Genomic DNA, 23,034 nt, shown 5'->3' with positions numbered 1-23,034 from the left:
TGCTGCTCAGTTCTGAGCCAGCCATATGACATTGACATCTCTGAGTATGTGGGAATTGTTCTGAAACTATTTGGATTTTTCTTACCTTTTCTTTCAGACTGCATGGTAATTTGGGAAAAAATATTAAAACCTAGATAACTTGTTCTTTCTGTTTATAGGACTGTACTCAGTTTACATCGGATGTTGACACATGAAGAATATGGGATTTTTTCAAGGGTTTCTAAAGCTGTTAGGATTTCCAGGTGAGTCTTTCAGATACCCTTACTAAACCAAACATATCCCCAGGATTTTGCTAGATCTCATTTTCAAAATTACTTATGTTATTTAGGGTTCTAATTCACAGTTCTGAAAGCATCTTGGATGCTTAGTACATTAGATCTCACTGACCTTCAAAGGGACATCTAAGCATTTATGGTCAGATACTGAATGTAAGAGGAGCCTAGTAGGATTCTTTTTATAGTGTTTCATCACCTCAATCCCTTTGAAATCACTTTAAACATTTTCCTTCAACTTAAAAAATGGGGCATGGGTTTCTAAATCATGTGTGCATTTATGAAAATATTACCTGTAATTTATTTAAACCATGTGAATACCCCAGGAAAAAGGTGTGTTATGGATGCAGTGTGTTAGTAGAAAATGTGTGCTATGACTTTTGGGACAAATCTTGGGGTTTTGTCGCCAATGTGTCATTTTTAGTCATTACTTGCTGAGCTGTATCATTAGAAATCTGAGTTACGTAGGCCATGCTTAAATTACATATCGGATGACCCAAGTGTTTAAGGCAAGCTGCTGTAATTCAGCACCACTTTAAGCAATTTATCCACTGAAGATCAAGCCCCTCAAAGTCCTACATCTTCCTGAGTGGAATTATTTCACCTTCTCAAGTTGTTTCTTATATCTCATTTTAGTCAGGACCCCCTACCTTCCCATCCCTGGCTTATCTGACTGGCTTGTGGCACTGATGCCGTTACTCTCCCCATATACACTCTACTATTAGACTTAAAAAATGTAAAAATTTCACCTGAAACACAAAAATACCTGTTTTAGATAGTGTGTGAAAATGCTAAAGGAGAAAATCTCAAGGGGTAAAACAAAGAGAACTTTGCTGAGTGGTGAGCAAGATGTTAGTTACACACAGTTAATGATAATACAGTATCCTATTATGCAATAAAATATCACACAATATAATTTTTCTACGCTTTAGTGTCATTTTTATTTGCTGAACAATTATTAGATTTGTAAACAGAATAGTTAGCTTTCCAGTTTTGCTTATATTTTTTTCATGCTTCCATCCATTTTCCAGCAGTCCTTTCCCTTCCCTTTCCCTTCCATTCTTATGGCCAGAGAACTGTGCTTTGAGATGCTGAAAAATGTTTACTAAGGTGATTAAAAGTCACATTCAGAGTTACTGATTACACACCCAGGGACTTCTTGCCAGGTCACTATATTTATGCCAAACTCAGTTATCAGACTCTGCTAGCATAGCTTTAGTGCAGTGGCTTTTCATCAGTTCTGCTTAAAATGTATTGAACAACATTTTCCAGAAGCCATGCGTGTGATGTAGAGTACAGGGTTTGCAGCTGTCTCTAATTCTTAGAAAGGTGAAAAAGCAATGACTTAACACGCTGTACCACCCAAGTCTGATTTTTTTTGTCTAAGGTCACCTTATCTTTATAGATCTTAGAAAATGATCATGAATATTTATGATGGCATCAAAAAATCAAGCAGCTGCAAATTGTTTACAACATTTTTAAGAATATGAAACCAGCTTCTACTATAAATCAAATACATCTGCTAGAACTGGATGAAAATTGAGAGCTCTTTGGTTCCATCCTATCCTCTTATGTACCTGAGAGCTGAAAAATCATCAGTAGCATGATTCCAAAACACTGATGTGGGCTGTATAGATAAAACGTAAAACCTGATATAAAGTATAAAGTTAATCATTCTAAAGATAGCACATGAAAGAAGTTTAAAGAAATATTAATTTGAAATAGATGCCATAAAACTTTGTGGAAACTTTCAAAATGTTGACTCACAGTCTGCCTAAAATTTTGTCTTGTTATATGTTTTTCCTGCCCTTAGAAAAATACATTCTTCCATCACACAGCAGTTCAGATGTGCATATTTGAAAAAAGTGCACATTAAAAATGTACACAATATTGTCTTCAAATATTTGTTGGATTTTTCTTCTACAGAACCATGATTTACAATCTGCTACAAATGTAATAGCTAGCTGGAGAAATAGGCAGAAGTAATCAATTTTAAATCTTGGCACTGCTGCCAGACTGGTATTTAGATGACATTTATTGTATGAAAACACCGAAACATTTGGTTTTGTTCAAACTGGAGGAATAATGTTTGTGCTTTAGATGAGGCACACTGTTTGCCTAAAAATTATCTAGAATGAAAGGGAAAACTTTTTATTCCCCAGGACTATGATTTTCAAACTTTTTCTTGCCAAATGCTGCCACCAGAGCTGTGGTGACAGCAGCCTCAGCCTGCAGCTCTGCACGGGCTCACATGTCAGGGGGCAGACTCTTGCATATCACTTGTGGTATGTGGATTGCACCTTGGGAGTGCTGTATTGAAGCTCTTAATCCATTAAAATGCAACAGTGCTAATAAACAAACTATCTGATTTAGAGACTACAGTTTCATTTTACCTCTCTTTGGGAGGTTTCATATTTTCTGTATCTGGTTTCTCCATTTCTTCCTACCCATTAAATGCTACTTGTACTGTCTCTTGGTTTTTCACTGAAATACTTTTGACTTGGGAAGCATGTGGGATTTTAGGGTCTTCCCCATTGCATGTTTAAAGGATAATTCAAAGACCTGTATGCTCAGAGGTGCCTGTTCACTTTGCAAGAGGATCTTTGTTGTCTGCCATATAGTGCAGTCGGTTCAAGAAGCAGAACAATAAACTCCATTTCTTTTCCTGCTGCCCAGTGTTACAGACTGTCACAGACCAGCCATCCCTGAGCAGCATTGCATAACAATTCAAGTAAACCTCCTTCAACCAGCATGCAAGGCTTCATCAGAAGGCAAAACGCTAGTCTGAGAGGATAATAACTGAGACATTCTTTTAATAAGGACCATTTTTAAATGTTAAGAATGACTTGTTTTAATTGAAGGAGAGGAAAGGAACTCCTGTTAAGAGTCAAAGAGATCCCCCAGAGCTCTCTGAAGTCTTCAAATTGTCTTGTATAGAAATGCCTATTAGAAATGAACAGAGGTTATAAAAAATTTCCATTCATCTCACTGTAAAGTTTATCTGAGGAGGTTATTCTCTTCTACAGTTAAAAATTTGGCTTTAGTTTAAAATGAGATACCTGACCACTCTATTTACTGAAGGTAAATCATGAGGCTCATTTTATATACCCAACTTTTGCTGAGTTCATGTAAGCAGGGATGCAGAACAATTACCATTCATCCATTCTTTTCAATCTCCCATACAATATCCACCTGTTCTGTCAGACAGCAGGAACGTATGCCACAAATACAGACTACTGCAGTGACAGCAGCAGGTGTATGGCAGCAACAACTAATCAAATCAGCTGAATTGGAGGTGTGAACCACACAGCACTTCTGTGCAGTGAGAATGAGCAGAAAGGACAGAGCTAAATGGTGGGGAATTTTTGTTTTGTTTTATTTTTAAGAACTTGCTTTTAAATTATAGGCAGTGCAACTGGTAAGTACAAGAAAATATAATGAGGACTTGAAAGGAAAATGACACTTCATCCTTGCTGCGAAGGACAGGCAGAGTGACATAGGTATAAGAGAAACCCATTGTAATCACTCTGAAAAAGCAAGGCATGGGTTTTGATTTTCCTAAAGAAGCAAATGCAAAAGAACTCTTGTCTGTACCATATGACTCATGATGCTTCTTTACTAGGCTTAAAGAGAATTGAACTTGAGTAATAGCACCATTAGAGCTCTTTACCAGGAGCTAGTTCCTGTGGTTTCACTGGGTCCAGCTGCTGATGACTCACAGAGGAAGTGGCAGAGATTAGGTGCACAGGGAAAAAATCAGAACAGCTCAGAAATAAAGCAAATCAACCAAGCATTACCTTTTGTGCACAACAGAACAATGGCTTAACAACTAAGGTTCAAAATGATCTGTCTTATTCCCTTCATTTGTGCTATGCCTGTTGGAAAGACCACCAGGAAACATGTGAACCACTGTGGAATACACACTGTAATCCATGGAACATCTCAATTAATATTCCCTCTTGACTACAGCTAGAACAATACAGAGCATCAAGCAGTTTAATCTCCAGCAATAATGCCTTTTGTAAGATCAAGAGGTCTTTTCCTTGAACTAAGGCTTGAGGATTTTGAAAATTAGTTAGGTATTCTGCATAGTGTCTGGTGGTGGCTACAGGTTCCATAAATACTAGCTAGGTCAAATGCATAGACAGAGTCTGGTTTTCATTAGAAATATTGCTGTTAATAGTTTCTTCTTTGTAAATTGACATTGCTTCCCTGTAGAAGAGAATTAATTGCTCCAACAGGCTTTGTAACAACATATATCCAAGTTTTTATAAAATTTAAACATTGCCCCTGGTATTCAGTTTTGTACTACAAAAAATATGTCCCCAGCAGCAAAAAGTTAAAGTACCTAACTTAAAAGGGAAGATACAGGAGGAAACATTCTGGATCTTGTTTAAATTACTATGGTACAGTAGTAGTGCTGCTGTCAGATCACATCACTACAGTTGTGGACACATAGCTCAGGGGATGCTTTCCTTTTGGAAATTGCAAAGAGTTTAGGCTCTAAACTGCTTGGGGAGTAGTTCTGTCTGAGTTGCTATAGAGTGATAATGTAGCTTATTGCAAAAACATACGACTGTTTTGACTAGATTAAACCAGTTCTCTAAAAAAAAATTTGAAAAGTATTATTAAGTACTAAGAGCACCCTAGAAAAAAATATTGCTAATTTTGCTAGGTCAGCAATTTATCCTTGTTTTTAAAAATAAATTGGAATAGACAATTTCACCCACGTTTCACTTCCTATTTTCCATAAGAATTTCAGAGGCAAGATCAGTTAGTAATTATTCAGGGATGCATTTTATAAACATTTGCTTTAGTGATTAATGTACAACAATTCCCCACCATCTCTTTAGATTGTTAAGTAATGCACTTTAGTTTCCATGTTTACTATCAGCTGGCATTTCAAACTCCACAAGGTGACTCTGTGACATTGGTGCATGGCCTCTGCCACACAGAGTTTTGAAAAGGCCCACTCTACCCTGAGCTTCACTTGTGTTCCAGCCTTATGCAATAAGCACTTGAAAAAATATTGCCAATAAGATGCTTCTCCTGGTGTTTTGCTGTGTGGAAACCAAATATGAATTCATTCCCTGGCCTCTGTTCTCCCCAGTGCCACGGCTGCGTTATGTGCAGTGAGCAATAAAGGCTGCATTTAGGACAATGAAGGTTGTACTGTGCATGGGGAGGTGCCAAGTCTGCAGCGCTTGGGGTGACCGGGCGTGTGTGGGGTGCTACTGACCTGGGGTGCCAGGGGCTCTGGGGAGAGCTGCACCAGCTGTCCTGGAAGGCATGGCATTCCTCTTCCTTCAGTGCAGCCACATCGTCTTCACACATTCAGGAGCACAAGGATGGATCGGGTCAGTTCATTTACTTTTCTCTCTTAAAAGTCTGTTATTTCTTTTAAAATATTTTCAGTCATCTCATCCACATTGACTCTTTGGTGCTTAGGTGAAGATGAAAGGGATGAAACCTTATTCCTACCAATGCCAAAAATATAGATTGAGTAGGGAGGTGAAGTGAAATGGAGTTAATAGGCATTAGAAACTGTTTATCTGGTACTGTTCTACTATCCCTTTAAGATATGCTAATATGAACTGCTGTCAATACAACATCACTTAGTTGGTTTTCATCTGGACCTTAGAGCACAACAAAATTATTAGTACATAAATCTCTACTAATTTAGCCTAGATTATGATTCTTTCATCAACATGCACATATAAATTATATCATTAATCATAATGATTTCTTTCAGTATTCATATGTAGTTTCTTGGGAATCCCACTGTAATTCAGCATGAATTAATGTCCACTTATTGGAAAGCACTACCTACACTGATATTTCTAGGGGAAAAAACCAACAACTGTGATGCATCTTAAACTACAGCATGTAGTTTAAATGACCAGGGTGCCGGTAAACAACCACCAAAGGAATGTCGCCGCAGGTAAAGGAAAGTTGTCTTAAAAGCAGTTTGTTTCAAAGCTCATTAGGCCAGATGGCAGCCTGTCTTCTAGGAGCACATAAAGCACTTCTGAGGGAGTGGGGGGACTTCTTTCTCCTTCACCCTGCCCTGGGGAAGAGCAGTGTGAATATGCAGAGTGAGGGGAGAGCCGAAGCAGGGGGGCATTGCTAGACACTGGAGGAGGCAGTGCAAAACCATCTGCTTCACTTTTTTGACAGGGCAGGAGAAGTAATAACTCCATCAGTCTTAACAGGTGATGCTTTCTAATTGGTCTCAACAATAAATTTCGCTGAGAGAAGCAGCAGTATTCATCCACTTTTCTGCAGAGTGGATTTTAGCCATGACTTTCATGCTTTGAAGCAGCTGGCCCATAGATTAAACAGGTCAAAGACCTGTGGGTGAGATGCCCTCGCCTCAGTTTCCCCCACCTAAGAAATGCAGCTGCCTCCTTGAGAAGTGCTGTGCCCTTTCTGGAGGTGAAGTAGGATATTACTTAATCTAGCTATCAAATATATAAATGGAACATACATATATACATATGCATGCTTCATAAGTGAGACAGTGAGGGGGAAAAAAAGGAACTTCTGACTATAACGAAAGATTCATTAGGAAAAATGAACTAATCAGTGCTCTCCAAGGAGAAATTCATTCTGTTTAGGAGGCCGTACCCTCTGCTGCTGCACATACTTAATATAATTTATATTATTATTTAAATCACTGCGTAAATTTTAGATACTTTTAAAAATCAAGTTAATGGACCATACTTTACTGCTTAGCATCATTTATATCAAGAATTAGTGTCTGTGGAGATAATATACGCTAACACAGAGGAGAAAACACAAACAAGCAAATATCATAAAATTCATCTGTAGCATGGGCTTAAAATACAACTGCAGAAATGAGCCCTTGGAAGAGTTGTGTGTTGTGTGGTACAGCCTTTCCTTTGAGCTGTGTGCATGCCTGTGTGTACGTATAAGGTACTCTTGAACCACTTACCCCCACACAGTGGGCCCAGCCTTGCACCAACCTGTCATGGCAGAATATTTATTTTACTGGGAAATGTCTCCCTCTCCTCACTGGGGATGCAAAGGAAGAATCCAGCATGGCTTTCCCTTAGCCGTAAGAGGAAGTGGAGATGGCAAATTAAGGAATTCTTGGGGAGAACACAGACACCTATAAAGACTGCTTAGGAGCTGAAGAGAAAGGCTGAGGCACTTTGAATAGACACAGCCTAGAAACAAAGAAAGATGGAAAAAGAGAAAGATAATGGGAACCTGAAAGAGTGAGAGGATCCTGGCAGCTGAGAGAAATCCAGGGCCTTCTGCTGTGGGCTCATTAAAAGACAGAATATATTCCTTAAAATGTCTTACCTGTACCAGGCAATAAAACAGCTGTGCATCATTGCTTCCTTCAGGATAGCTGTGCTATATTTCATTGCTCTTTTTTTTAACAAGGAGCCCAGTTTCTCAAGCTTTGACATAAAGTCTTTCAGAGCCCTGGATCCCTGTCAATGTCATGCTGAAGCTCAAGTCACTGAAGTGATCCATCGTGCTGCCACAGGAGAGTGGTGCAGAGATGGGATGGCCAAGGGGATGCAGGAGGCACAGGGGGGGAGAGGGACAGACCCTGGGAGGTGGGCAGCACCTGTAGCAGCAAGTACGAGGGGAACACAGGTAGTGAAAAGGGCTGGTGTTAGCACTTCCTATTTCATAGAATCATAAAATAGTTTAGTTTAGAAAGAATCTTAAAGATCGTCTTGTTCCAACCCCTTAGCCAGGGACAGGGACACTATCCACTTCTCTAACTTATGTTGCTCCTGGAAAATAGGAATCTAGGTAAAGAGAAAGTGATATAGTCCTTGGGGAGGGAAAAAAACCCCAGAGCTGCGTCCAGGAGGTGTGAGTGGGGGAATCTGGAAGACAAAGGGTGAAGCAGGGACAGTGTCTCTTGTGTTAATGGAAAAAGAGTCACTTATCCCATCAGTGAAGCATCTCGTTCTGTGGGGAGGGTGGATTCTTCAGATTTGAGCATTACTTTCTGATTAATTATTTACAATTTCATTAAATATGGTCTTCCAGTACAAAACCAGTTTGGAGCTGAGAATGCTTTGCTTTTGCACCTCATAACTCAGGCCTCAATTCATCCATATTTCATATTCATTCACAGTCTGCTTTCTTCCTGCCTGACTTGCAAACTTTCTACTCAGTAAAAGCCGTGAGGTTTATCCATCTAGTAAATGAAGCTTGAGCCATAAAGTCTTTGTTGTAGCCACGGTGCAAAGACAGACAAAAGAGTAAAAGCTTTTATTAACAGAGATGAACTTAGGCCTCTGACATCCTACAGCAGGCCCTGACAAAGTAGATGTAGTCAAAATCTAATTTTAAAAACAGCAAAATTCATAGGCTGCACATCATCACATCCTCTTTGCACTGGCTAGAATTATGTTCTGCCAAGGGGACAGTGAGAGAAGCTGTTTACCAGTGTGATGATTTATTCCTATTTAAGGTTGGTTTCTTTGGGAAGTGCAAGTAATTTTTTACAAAGATGTGTTTTAATTGCAGTTTGGAACCCAAAAAGCCTCTTAATTCTTGAAAGTGATTTTGGACAGGTTTTTATCTTTCAAAAAAACTCCTAACAATTGTGTTTTGGTCAGCTCATTACAGATAACAGTAATTGTTTTAACAAGTGCTGTACCTAAATGATGAGTTACTGCCCCAGTGAATGCCTGCATTGCTGGGTCACCTGGAGGTTTTGTAGGAGTATTTTCATTGCCCATACATAAATAGTTTTCCTTCCTGATGAATTCACAAGCTGCTGCCGCGGAGTCTCCCTGTGTATCATCTGCGTATTACCCGGTGTCTGAAGCTAAGTGGGTAGCTCACAGCAACGTATTTCATCCATGTCCTTTGGTTTCAGATGCAGCGCGCACTTCCAGCTGTCCGGGAGCACCTCCATTACCCAGCCTTGCGGTAGAGCAAATAACATTCTGGCCTCAGTCTTCCAGCAGTAGATTAGTGACAGCAGTAGGCAGACAACTTTTGTCCCCGGGGAATATTAGAAATCTAGAGCTAGAAATAGATGGATTAACTGAAATGCAACCCAACCTCTGATCTACATTATTGTCTCTCTTCTTTATCTCACAGGGGAAGCAGAGATAAAGAGTGATAGACACTGATAATGATGGAAGTCCGTGATAATACACCGAAGTGATAAACTTCTTTGTGGCCCTCATTGTGCCCAGTTGTCTTCAGCTGGTTATGAGCTCTAGCCTCAAGCTATTTACACCATGATCAGGCTAGTAATTAGCAAAATGTTTAATATAATATAGAAGCAATTAGGAGGTGATAACACGCAATTAAGATGTGTTTTCAGATTAAAGATTTTATAGTGCTCTCTTTCTTGGAAAGATAAAGTGCCTATCTCAAAATGTCAAACTGCAGTGATTTAATCTGAGTTATTTTCAATTAATATGCATGTATTCTTGCGATGTGTTCACCGTTGTTATTGACATTGATAAATTAAGCTCATCCCAGCAGAATTTATCCTTGAGTCGCTCTATATTTCCTGAATGTCAGTTCTTTATCCGTATTTTTTTTATGCCTACAAGCTGTGCACGATCTAACTCTAAGTCCCTTGATTCATCCCTGGGATTACAGTAATGTGTCAGTCTGAGTGGAACAATAATCTGAAAGGGCATTGTTATAAATAGTGTGTTAGAATATAATTGTTTGTCATGTCGTTTCTCCCCTTTAAATCCCTCTGAGTCCTGTTTAAGTAATTTAGACAGCTAGAATGACAAGAGTCTTGAGACTTCACTTATAGAGTTGTCCAACCAGTCTTCAGCCTACCCAGTCTTTTGAGACCGTCTCATCTGCAAAGTAGGAAGTGCAAAGAACAGATGAGTTCCGACTACATCGTGGATTTGCTATGAGGTTTTGCTCAGGCCATTTATAGAAAAACATAAATGCTACTGATACTAATTTTGCCCTGCTTTGTCAATGAAAATGCTTAGACAATAGACATTAGGGTGTTTCCTATCATCAATTAAGAATTTAAAATCCAAAGGATGCTTTTTGATGAAGTTCCTAATTATAAAAAAAAACCCAAACATGACGCAGGAAAGACAGAAAGATTTTTTATTATTGTTTTCAATGGTGCCAGCTTCTAAGCAAAAGTAGTAATACTTCTAAGGAAAAAAATTCTAGAAATGAGTGTCCTATTAGATCATCCTGTCCAGTTCCTGGATCATGCAGTATTAATCTTTGTGATGCATTTTTGTGCTGTTTGGTTGTCTCTAGATTTTTCAGACGTGCAATGAAGCACCCAAACATCAGAGGATCTGCACACAGCATGTATCAGAAAGGTTTATCTCAATTTAACAAGTATTTCCTCTCCTGTTTTCGTAAATATTTTCCCAGTAGCTAATGCCCACAGTTATCAAATATTTGAGTTTATGTCTCTTCTTTTGCTCTTTCTAGGACCCACTTAATGGTATTTTTTTCAGATGTAGCTGCAAAAAGGCAAGTTAGCTGACAGTCATTGCTAAGCAATGAAATTTTTATTTGGCTTTGTGTCATGCAACAGTGATTAAACTCTTTTGAGACCATGGATTTAGCAAAGTAAGATGATATAACTCATCACAGCTTAAACTGACTGGCCAGTTGCTGTTATCATTTAGTGAGCTAACCCAGTTCTTCACAGGGCTGCTTGAACATGTTAAATTGCTGCTGTTTGATAATCCCTGAGTCACTGTTGGTCAAACCAGGCATATTTGATTCTTGCCTATAAATAAGCACTTGCAATATTCTTCATTAATTCTGCAGGCCAACTTCCAGCCTCTCAGTGTCTCTCAGGTAAGTCACAGGGGACGTAGAACAAAATGCAGCTCTTGGATGTTATCTGTGAATACCTGGGTGTCATGTCCTTCAGCTCAGGTTCACAGAATTTTTAAAAGACAAGCAAAAAAAAAAAAAAAAAACAACACAACACGATTAAAGGGAGCTGGCAAAAAGCTGTAGAAGTGTTATCTGGCACCACTGTTCATTATACAGAAAAATATATTGACTTTTACATATACAAATGATCTGAGATAAAACTGTGAAGACTTGAAAAAAAAAGGCTTTCTAGTGCCAAAAGGAAAAAGGAAAAAAATGTATTAAGAACCTCTGCTGAATTTTTTTGGTGAGTAGGTAAACAACTGTACCTGAGTCAGTGGGGGCAAGGTTAGCTTTTCTCAGCTGATTTACCTTATCAGTACCAAGGACAGATGAAAAGCAGTGACAATGCAGCTGGCAAGTCCTAACAGCCTGTTTCGTCTTGGATCAGCACCAGAGGTATTACCAGTTATGTCCTGTCTACACAGAAGGTTTTGAACCAAAAAGAATTATGATATTTCTTTCTCCTGGTCCATGGGGTAATTCTGTGGGAGTAGCTTTGCTCAGGGGACCATGGCTGGGACTTGCTGGATGCATCATCCAGAAGGGATGCAGCAGTGGGTGTGAGGTAGAGTCTGCAACACCAGGACAGGTATCCCAGCCTGTCCCAGCTGCTGCTTCAGCCAGCCTGATCCTGCAGTGGGCCACCTGGACTCCAGCATGTGAGATTTTGGGGGAGATTTCTTGCTAGTGAGCCAAACAATGCATGGAGATCAGTGGAGCAGCCAAGGTCACCTTTTCAAAGATCACCCCATTGTGTTCATCCTGAAGCTCAGAAAAGCCTCTGGTTTTCCAAGTTCCCTCCCTAAACAAGTAGTGCAGTAGTCCAGAGAAGTTAACAGAGGGAGATAGTAAATATGGTTGGAAAAGTACAGAATCAGAATAAAAATTTCTAATGTTGTCCATATAAGAGTAATACATAAGCAAACATAGCAGCCACAGAAATGTGTTAATTACATGGTGATATGAACTGGAAGAGGTATTTCTATGTTGGGTTTGCCTTCAGCTACAATTATAAGACCATTTGTACAGTATATTTTTGTTTAATATTTTTCTTTACAGGAACTCTGTCAATGCCATATACAAAGCTTACTGAATTATGCCACTTACATATTTAATGACAAGTAATCTTTCCAGGAACTATTATGGATCTAAATGTGGTTATAGTAAGGCTATTCAATAGCTACTTTAACTTATACAAATATCCATTTTGCAAACTTGCAGACTTAATTATAATGTAGCCTAGCTATGTATCAGTTTTAGTCGTGCTTCTAACAAGTTCTTTTACTTTTTACTAAAAACTATGTGCATTACAAAATAGTCTCAAATTGTTTTTGCGGTCCTTATATTATCCCCTCACAGATGAGACAGTGGCCTTTAAAATAATGTTGCAAAATGTGCAGGGAGTTGTGGTTGCTGTTTCTCTGGATTAATTTCTACGTCAGAGATTACTACAGGGATTGCTAGATTTCTCTGTTATTCTGAATTCAGAATCAGGCCCAATATTCCATGCAAATGATCTTTCCTATGTGATGTAACAGGAAAGGGAAGAATTTTCACTAGATCAACAGTGTCAGCCAGTAAAAGAAAAGGTACTGTTCTTTATTCTTGTGTTTGTTTCTCTGCTTTCACATTCATGTAACACACATTTAAGAAAAAAGAGGAAAACAGATTTCAGTGGTGCTACCTTTGAACCTTAGAGTTGCTTTTCAACACTTATTGCAGTACTAACAAGCCACAGGTGTACACTACAGGAGCGGGTGAAAATGTAATTGAGGGGTATGATGACAGTTAATTGTCCATAATGTATTTATCCCAAGATGCACTTATGCATCTGTTATATATTTAGGTATTTGTTACTGGTAGCTTTGGTGATACTTAAGCAGAGGGGCATCTATATCTAAAAGACAATAAAAAAGGAAAATGCTGTCAAGGGGCTCTAAAGTGGCAAGACAAAGAAAGTTCGTCTCTTTTTCAGTGTCTCTGAAATGAATAGATCTATTTATTTCAATGGGATTTTTTTTCCACATATCCTATATTAGGGTTTGACTCCTGTTTCTGGGTGTACTACAGAACTGAATTACTTGATTACCTGCAGGCATTTTAGTAGTGGTGTATTTTGATATTTGCCTTTCTAATATAGTTTCTTCTCTGTTTCAGCTTATTGTTGTTATAAAACAGCTTTGCACAATAGACTAAAGTAGTGTCTATTCACCCATTGACACACAGAGGATTTATGTGTGGGAGTAACCCACAAACTTCCCCTCCTCTTTATTGCCTCCCTCCATGCATGCCTTGAGAATAGATGTGATAATTAGTCATCTACTTTTATCTATATTTGTATGCCATCCAGACATGTAAGATGAGAACAAGAAGTCACTGTATTGAAGCGGTGTCCTGAATTCAAAATACAGTGATACAGTTTGGATGACTTTGGAAGATTATACATTTTTGGGGCCTACTTTTCCTTTCTGTGAAGTCAACAGCAAAACTCTCACAAGGGTCAGCAGTGAGGGGAATGGAGACACAAAAATGAGGTTATTCTTTTGGGGATTGTTCAGCAGGAGTCAAACTGCTGAAATCAAACCACATATCTTTAAAATTCAGTGTAGATTGGACTAATAAAAAAATCATTTTAGGGCAGTGGTTAGTATCAGGAAGACACTCAGTGAGTAGCAGATGCTCGCAAAGATTATGATGTAAATGGGGACGCTGTACAAGGGGGCAGCTTGTCCCACATCAGGCAGTGGGAGCACGGAGATCCCAACCCAGCACTGCAGCACATTGTATTATTTGGAAAGTTAACTTTCCAAGCAGTCTGTCTTTCTTGCCATGAAACTGGCCCTGCATTTGTATTTGTTTGCACAGGCTCCCATCAAGTTTAACAGTATTTTGTGGGGGGGACAGTAGTCCCACTTCATATGAGATCAGGGCCTATATAACCACATTATCTTAAAAGACCAGAGCTCAGTTCATATCAGAAGCTGTTTGCTCATTTGAAACTGGCTAAACATTAGCATCTTAGAAATATTATCTGAAGTTGCTGAACACTTATATTAACCTGCTGCATGCTTGGAGTGCTCTGATAAAATGCAGTTGCTGTGGTAATTGTTATATTACATTCAGAAAAGTGCCAAGAATATAATTGCTTGCAAAATGACTGTGCAGTTCAGCTCTAATCTACATGGCAAAATTGTTTACTAAAATAAAAATAAAATACCAAGTTTTTGCATAAACAAGTATATTCAGAAGTATACTCTTTATTAAACTTTTAACACCAAAATTATGCTCATAGTTTTTTAACCAGATGCTACTTGTAAGATTTCCTGTTTGTTAAAAACAAAACCAAAAAGCATATAGCACCCAAGAAAACCCAACAGAAAACAAAACCCCCAAAACACAACAAACCCAAACCACCAGAGGATGATTTCCTTAAGAATGTTCTCTCAGGTATGTCCAGAATATTAATTAGGCCCATCTATTTCTGTCGGATAATAACAATGTCCAAGAACTGAATAGAATCTGTGACCTGTGAAAGGGCCATTCATATGCTTTAGTCTGCCTTAGCGCATTCCTTAACAAGTGAACATAGACCTTTTTCATAGTCATCCTAAATGTTTCAACTGTGTGTTTCATGGTTTGGTTCTTGTGTCTCCAAAACACATAGCTTTTTTTTTCTCTCCCTCTTTCTTTCTTTTCTTTTCTGTCTCTTTACTCTCTCTCACTTTTTTTTTTTTTTTTTTCAGTCTAGTGGGAAGTATTCCATGCTCTCCTCATTTAAATGCTTATGCCTTTATGGTTATTTTTACTGCCATACCTATGGGGCTTCTTACTTTATTGCCTGTAGCTGAAGGATATTTTAAAGGAATTAAATTTATTCAGTTTAAATCTTCAGGGGGATACAACAATATCTTAAACAATTAGCAATAATTAAAAAGCATCTATTCGAACTGTGCAAAAAGCAAATAGATTTTATTTAAATACAGTAGTCAAGACTAAAGGTTTTTTTCATTAAAACCAGGAAGGGTCTCACCTCCTCCCAAACCTTCTTTATTTTAGGCAACTTTTCAGCAGTTACTGCTTTTTAAGTATTTTGTCATCTGTTGGTTCAGAGCATTTCCCAGAGCGTTTGCATTAGGCATTACCAAAGACTCCACAGGGTTCTGCCTAAGCTGAGGGTAGAAGTTGAATTGCTTTTGGAACCTTAAGAGCCTGTTCTGTTTAACGTGGCTCTTTCTATGTTCTCCTCACTGGCTGTACACATTTATCTGCAGAACAGTAGTCTAATAGAAATCAGATCAAATATATGTAATTGCTGTGTATACCAGTAACTATAATGCTTACAATAAATAGCAAAATGACATTAGAAATATTTTACAAAGAAGTCTCTGGTCAGTGTGTGATTGTTGGATTTGGCTGGATTTGCTGTAGTGACTCTCCTTTGACACAGTGATATGAGTGGGCAGAACAATATTCACGAGTGGTGTGAGTGCCAGAAGCAGTTTCTGCTGTGACTGGTCACCAGACATGGTGGAAGTACCTTCAGATGGGACTCCAGAAGCTGCCTGTGGTTAGATCTCAGTCAGAGCTCCTTCCCAAGGCAGTCCCAGGCCTTTCTGTTTGGCCATAATGCTTGCTTAGGAATGTAAAGTCAAACCTGGGACTTTTTAATTTGTACTGCTATGGTCAAATTAGGGTGTTCATGCCATCCCCTGCTTGTGTCTGCTCTTCTCCCTCACTCTCTGTTCAAAACTATGCTCACAATTTTCTTGAGGATTATAGCACAAAAAAAGCTATTGGGGTACAGTGTCACTTAAGTACTTTTGGTAGCAGTTCTGAGTCAAAGATGCTTGTCCCTACCTGATCACTCTTGGTCTCACAGCACAGCTCATTGATCAGAAAAGAAAGGTGTGCTGGCACATGATGGAGGCCAGGGCCTGGCAGCAAGGGAAAGGGAGCATCTCATAGGGCTGAGGCTGAGCAGTAACTGCTTGTGCCAGTGGAGAATAACATCTGCAGAACTACACTTTTCCTGGGTTGTAATCAAACAACAGATTCAAAAGAATCTGTTCAAAAGTTCAAAAGTTTTGTTTGCATAGATTGTCAAGGTGCTTAAAAACGTGTGGATTCAGGTCACTTTTTTTAATTTTTTTTTTTTTTTAATTAGCCAATTAACTAATGTGGTTTGGGGTTTTGTTTCAGCTCAGAGTCTGAGGATATATTCGTTAGAAGATGAAAGGGAAGGGATAGATTCTAGACAGTTTGTTGTAAGTGCCAAAGAAAGTGACAGCTATCTACATGAGCAAAATTTCTAACAGTGCCTCACATCCACTGGAAAATGCTTAAGAGTCCACAAATAGAAAAAGGTTAAAAACTACTGACCTAAATAATTGGTTCAATTTTCAAGACTGCTGAGCATCCAACTGTTCTCATTGATTATAAACAGATGATGATAACGAATAACAGCTACCATAGTTGATGAAAGGCATCTTTTCTGGGAAACTTGTCCACAGATGCTTAGAAAAAGGATACATCTAATACAAGTCTTTGATAAGGAGGAACATTTCTCTCTTGGTTGTCTATTTTGTATGCATAGTATACATAAATATTTTTGCTTTCACACTATCTTACATTTCTTAGAACTTGGTTTAGAATTGAACTGTAGCTGATAAGAGGAAGCATAAGACAAGATCTTATTTTCATGTGTGGATGGTAGGCTGCCTCATGCTTCAATCCTGAAACTGCTTTCATATTTACTGTATTGCTTGACCACCTTTTAAAAACTTAGTAAATTCAACATCTTATAATACAGAGGAGTTAGAAAAATGTGTGAGTAATGTCTTACATTTTATACCAGCTTTAGCTCTTTTCTTGGTTTCTGCATCCAACAGATTTTGTGTTTTGATTCCATATTGTTGTGGTAAATACAGAAGAGCTGTGTTGTTTACTGGGAGGAAAATTGTACCAAGTGGTACCAGGAGAAAATTGACGCTTGCACTTTAAAATTCAGGAACACTCTCCTTAAAGTTTTTCTTTTTGATGTTGTGATTCATATACTTCAGATCTCTTGGGTTTTAGAGCTTTGTTTTAATTAATCTTTTGAAAGTTCTTGCAAGATTGATGTGGGCAGTGATTTTTGTCAGTCTTGTTTTGCAATATTTATGCTTGTGGCTGAGAAGGACCTAAGCTGAAAATGTGTGATGTTCTTTGGTCTAGGAGGATTGGGTTAGAGAACATCTAGGCAGACTTGAGATCCAAAAGCCCACAGGCCCTGACAGGCAGTATCCATGCATAGCAAGGCCACTTACGATCATCTTTGAAAGGTTATGGTGATCAGAAGAGGTGCCTGAGGACTGGAAGAAAGCAAATGTCAACCTGGAGTTCAAAGGGGCAAGAAGGAGGACCCAGGGAACTACTGGCCAGTCACCTTCACATCAATTTCTGGAAAGTTTATGGAGTGTCTCATTCTGGAGGCCATCTCTATCCACATGGATGACAAGAAGGTGATGGGGGGTAGTCAGCATGGATTCACTAAAGGTAAATCATGCTTGTGCAACTTCATTGCCTTCTACAATAGAACAACTTCCTGGATGGGTGAGGTGAGAGTAGAGGATATTGTCTACCTTGAATTCAGCAGGGCTTTAGACACTGTCTCTCACAGTGTCATTTGTAGGCAAACTCAATGGAAGTGGGGACAGGATGAGTGGACAGTGAGGTGGATTGAGACTTGGCTGAATGGCAGATCCCAGAGGATTTTAATCACTGCCACAGGGTCTAGTTGGATGCCTGTCAATAGTGGTGTCCCCCAAGGTTCAATAATGGGCCCAGTACTGTTTACCTTTTCCATCAATGACTTGGATGAAGGGCCAGATGCCTCCTCAGCAAGTCTGCTGATGACACAAACCTGGGAGGAGTGGCCAATACCCCAAAGGGCTGTGTAGCCCTTCAGAGAGAGCTTGAGAGGCTGGAGAGATGGGCAGAGAGGAAGCATCTGAAACTCAACAAAGGCAAATGCAAGGTCCTGCACATGGAGAATAATAATCCCAAGCACTAGGACAGTGCTGGGTCCTTGTGTCCAGCAAGCAAATCAAGCCATGCAAGGGGTGAATGCAGTGATAGCTGTGCTAGTACTGAACTGGCTCCCCTCACATACTGCTCCTTTTAGTGACACCCAAATGCACTTAAAATTATCAGTTTCACGTTGTTATTTAAGAGTTAAAGAGAAGTTGTTTAATAAATACTTAAGATCATCTCTCCATTCAGAAGATGGAGCCAGAAAGCCAAATTCAGGGAATCCTGGGGGCTGTAGAAACAGGAAGGCTGCTGAGAACACACACATGCAAATGGCAAATTTGATTACAACGATGGGCTGTCTGCTTTGCAGCTCCTGGAAGCCCACCCTCAGCCATAAAAATGCAAAAATAGTGCAACAGGCAATGTGGCAGAACAGGGCTCTCTGTATTCATTCACAATTAGGTGTTCTATTCTGTTGTCACCAGATGCTGCCACGCACATTACACAACAGAAATGGGATTAGCAGGAATAACAAAAACCTGTCAAAGCACAAAACCATGGCCTAGTAGTCCTGACAAATTAAACAGCCTACAATGAGTGCCAGAGCATGAAAATCACTCACCCTTCCTCTACTATCTCTTAGAGGTAGGCAGTAAATGCCTTCTTAAAGGCAGGCCACCATGCAGCCAATACTAGATGTAGAGGAAAAAAGGCGTTTTCATTTCTGATGGAGACTAAATTAAGGACAAACCACCTTAACATAACTAGTAAATATCTGAAAGATGGATGTTTCTTTCTGTTAAATATGGAATAATTTATATCCTGCTATGGCTTAAGTGGCCCACGTTAGCAACCCTGTAATACCCCAACAATCCATTTACACACGTAGGAGCTTCCATGGAGTGCTGTTAGTTTTATTTGTATTTGTGTAATGCAAGATAAAATAGGCCCAATAGCTATGTAAAACGCATGTTTTGCTAACCATGTTCATGCTGGTGGGTCATCCACATGGGATGTTGGAAGATTCAGAGCATGAGGGAAGATTCTTTGAACAGAAGCTAGCTCTAAGGCTGGAAACCAAGTGCCAAGTGATGAGTTGTGTATTACTCTGGGATGGCTGCAGTGTTCATAGGTTTTTAAGATAAAAACAGAAAGCTTGTGTCTATTACAGCCATTTTACCTATCTTGAGTTTAATAATGGTGTCATTAAACTGAGCAGCCAACTGTGCTTGAAATTTTTCTAGAGGTATATGACAAGTTGCTTTTTGTAGCACTGTTGTCCATTCTGCATCAAACTCATGTCAAAAGCAGTGACTTGCAACAAGCTTTTTCATGTGCTTTTTTCAAGGTTTCTTTTGGTTTTGTGGGTTACCTGTCACTCATCCTACCTTAATAGTCCCTGTAGATGATGATCATTGTCCATTTCTCTTGCATCTCTACACCCCTTTAGCTGGATGTTTTTCTCTGAGCCATTCTCAGACACTATTTGCTTGTCCTAAACTTGGTGAACTTTTATTCTTGCCATAACTCAGCTGTACTTTTCTTCTTTTTTTCTACATGTGATTTCTAATAACAGAAGTGATGTGCACATCTGCTGTAGGGAAATAGGAGCTAAGTGGCTGAGAGATCAAAATCTTTAGGCAGTTTTTTAGATGATACTTTCCCAGTGTGCTTTTTTCCTTCCCTATACTTCTTTATCCTCACTTTTCTTCCTCCCTAAGGGGTGGCAGATAAGTCATTCAGCTTTAGTGCTACTGTAAGTTTAGATGACCAATTCAGCAAGGGTGACAAATGCTACTTTCTTGCCTCTTTCCTGACCCCATAAGATTTCCAAGATTTCTTCTGGGAATTACTTACAGAAGATGTATTTCTTCATCTGTGGCACAAAACCCATTTTTCCCCTTTATTTCCGCCCTCTGAGAAAGTCCTTGGAGTAATAGGTAAAATGTCAGAAATAATTAAGAAAAATACTGATATACACTGTGGCAGAGAATTATACCTTTTGAGATGGTCATTGCCATCATCTGTAATCAGTCCCCTGACAGATATAAATATCAGCTTTATCACCTTGTTTTAGATGATGATGTCTTGAATCCATGTTGATGAAGACTATATTTTGGCAACTTCAGTTAAAGGGAAAGAATAGTTTCAATTGCGAAGCAGACAACGTAAGTTTAAAGTAGAGCAAGTACCTAACACAGAATACAGACATTCCTTTTTATAATATCTATTTAATCCTGTTCATAAAAAATCTTTCTCATATGAGAAAAGGGAGGACAATAGCACAGTTCTGTCCCAAAAAAATTCTAAGAGCTTGTTTTTTGCTTGGCATGGAGACCGTGTATCCAGTGAGTACCATGCCCAGGAGCAATGTCTTTTACTTTCTGGGCTAAGTGGCTATTTGGATTATTAGGTGTTTATGTTCTTAAGAAAGAACCTTTTTGTCCTGCATCTTAAAAGAAAAGATCATATTTATTTTCAGGGGAAATGTATCATGACTAGATTTATAGTACCATGTGCTCAAAGATCAAATTGCATGACCACAAGCATTTATATTTTTATTTATAGGAAATAATATAAAGGAGCAAGAAGCTTATGTGCAGCTAAAGTGTTTGGCATTTATCTTTTTCAAAATGCATTAGAAAGGCAAATGGACTTGGAATGCCAGTTAAAAAGCTAGGATCACTCACTGTAATTTATTACTTTTTACATTTAGGTAGATTCAAAGTACAAGTTATAGTGCCTGCAGTTCAACTGCTCTACTATATTTTATGAAGTACAAGATAGCAATTGGTTGCATAAGGGACTAAAGATTTGGTACTAAATCCTCTTCAACTTTTAAATACTACTTCTGTATTCCTTGATTTTTAAAAAATGCCTCAACAGCTAAGTCTACATAGTAAGTGTGTACCTTAACCTGCTTTGGAATGGATCTCTATATAAAAAGCCTTGTATCCACATGCAAATCTCTGTAGATCACTCAGCATTTTCCAGACCTCGGGAATTCTAGGATATTGGGACAGTGCTCAGGGCCAGAATTCTCATGGTCTACGTTACACTTAAAAGTTAGCTGGGTCCCAAGTCCTCAACAGGGGCATGCTTCACATGATGGACAATCCCTCAAGTGTTTAAGTGAGTGTAAACAAACTAATCTGCTCCCTCAAATCTTTCATATAAAAGCTATATTCTTCCAGAAACTTTTCTAGAATTTTTCTGGTATGTTTTGACCTCTCTTTCTCTACCTTTAAATTTCTTTTCTCCTTCTCTATCTATTCAAAGCAAAACTATCAAAGGAACAATTATCCAATAATTATTATTATTAGCATCACAGATCCAGCAGGTCTCTGATGACAAGCAATATCTCAGTGTTCATTTTCATTACACATGTATGAAAATCCACTGAAGCTGACTTGGGGAAGTCTACACATTGCTGCCTTCATAGAATTCTGTATTCTGGAAGCATGGAAAAGTTCCTGATGCCTGAGATGTGCATGGACTCTCATGGAACATGATATGTGAATATAATCGAGTATGGGTATCAAGGAAATAAAGAGTATGTTGTCTTTTCATGTAAATGTATCAGCAAAGTCCCCAGAATTAATTTCTGGAAGCAGTAAGGAAAAGTGACAGAGCATAGCAAGGCTGGAGACTTTTGCTCGTTGCTCAGCAGACTGTGTTGAGTGGCTGAGCTCAGCAGAGCACCACACACAGTCAGTTAAAATTATTGGCATCACCTGAAGGTTATTGTAATCTCTGGAAGACTGCCTGTCATGTGGATAGGTTTCACACACAATATGATGTGTGGTATGTAGCAAGTTTTGCATGTTTTCAGTAAGAATGCAAACCCAAGAGCTGCAGAGCATATCTGTGCAGAAATAGCTAAGGAGTAACAAAATATTGCATCCTGGTGCCCCAAAACCTGGTTCCACTGGAGCTTCTGAAAATGCCCCTTATCCTCACCTCACTGCTGGCTCCACACTGCTTTGAAACAAGCTCTGTCCAGCTGACATTGCAAAGGCTGAGTCTGCCTTTGAATTTTAGCTTGGATCAGATGGGAACTTTTAAAGTAGGTCTTGTGATCATCTCCATCATTTATGCTTTTGCTCATGTTGAGGAACTGTGTCAAGTGCATGAACTGGAATTAATTTTGAATAAAAGTACACCAACTAGATCTGATATGCTCAAAACAGAAATAGGTACTTGGTCTGTGGGATTAAACAAAGGATAGTCCAAAGTGAAAATAAATAAATTAATTAAAATTTCTTGTAAGGTAGATTTCTGGTCCTCACTATCAACTGTTTTGCTCTGAAAATCTTCTTCCTCTAGTCTGCACTGTTTGCCAATGTGGATGTAGCCTTAAGGTTCAGCTGAGCTTTTTTTTCCAGTGTAAAAAGATCTTTCTGATGGCTTCAGAAATTGTTCAGTCTATCTGTGGTTCATGTTCTTAAAGTGTGAAATGAGGAAGATAATACTTAACCATCTTTATCAAACAGTACACAGATGAAAGCCCAAGCAAGTCCAAAGTGTAGTAATATTTTAGCTGTTAGTACATCTCCAGGATCCTCATACAATTCTCTTTAATATATATATATATTTTTTAAAGTTGCTTATCTGAACGGTAAAAATACACCAAAGTTGATGGCAGTGCACATAACCAAATCCTCTTAATATAAGCTCTGCTTGGTTTCCCATATGATTTTTAGTGCCTGGTAATTGTTTATGGATCAGTTTCCACTGAAATACTCCTTATTTGTGTATTTAGAAAGGTGAAGGAGAACAGAAGCTTCTCTTGGGGTAGCAGACAGCTGCTAAATAAATTTCTACTAAGTAGGTGCACTGTCACCCTAAATGGGGC

The sequence above is a fragment of the Coloeus monedula genome, assembly GCF_965178545.1.
Source record: "Coloeus monedula genome assembly, chromosome: 10".
Classification (NCBI taxonomy): domain Eukaryota; kingdom Metazoa; phylum Chordata; class Aves; order Passeriformes; family Corvidae; genus Coloeus; species Coloeus monedula.
The sequence above is the reverse complement of the archived record's forward strand: the minus strand, read 5'-3'. Positions refer to the sequence as shown.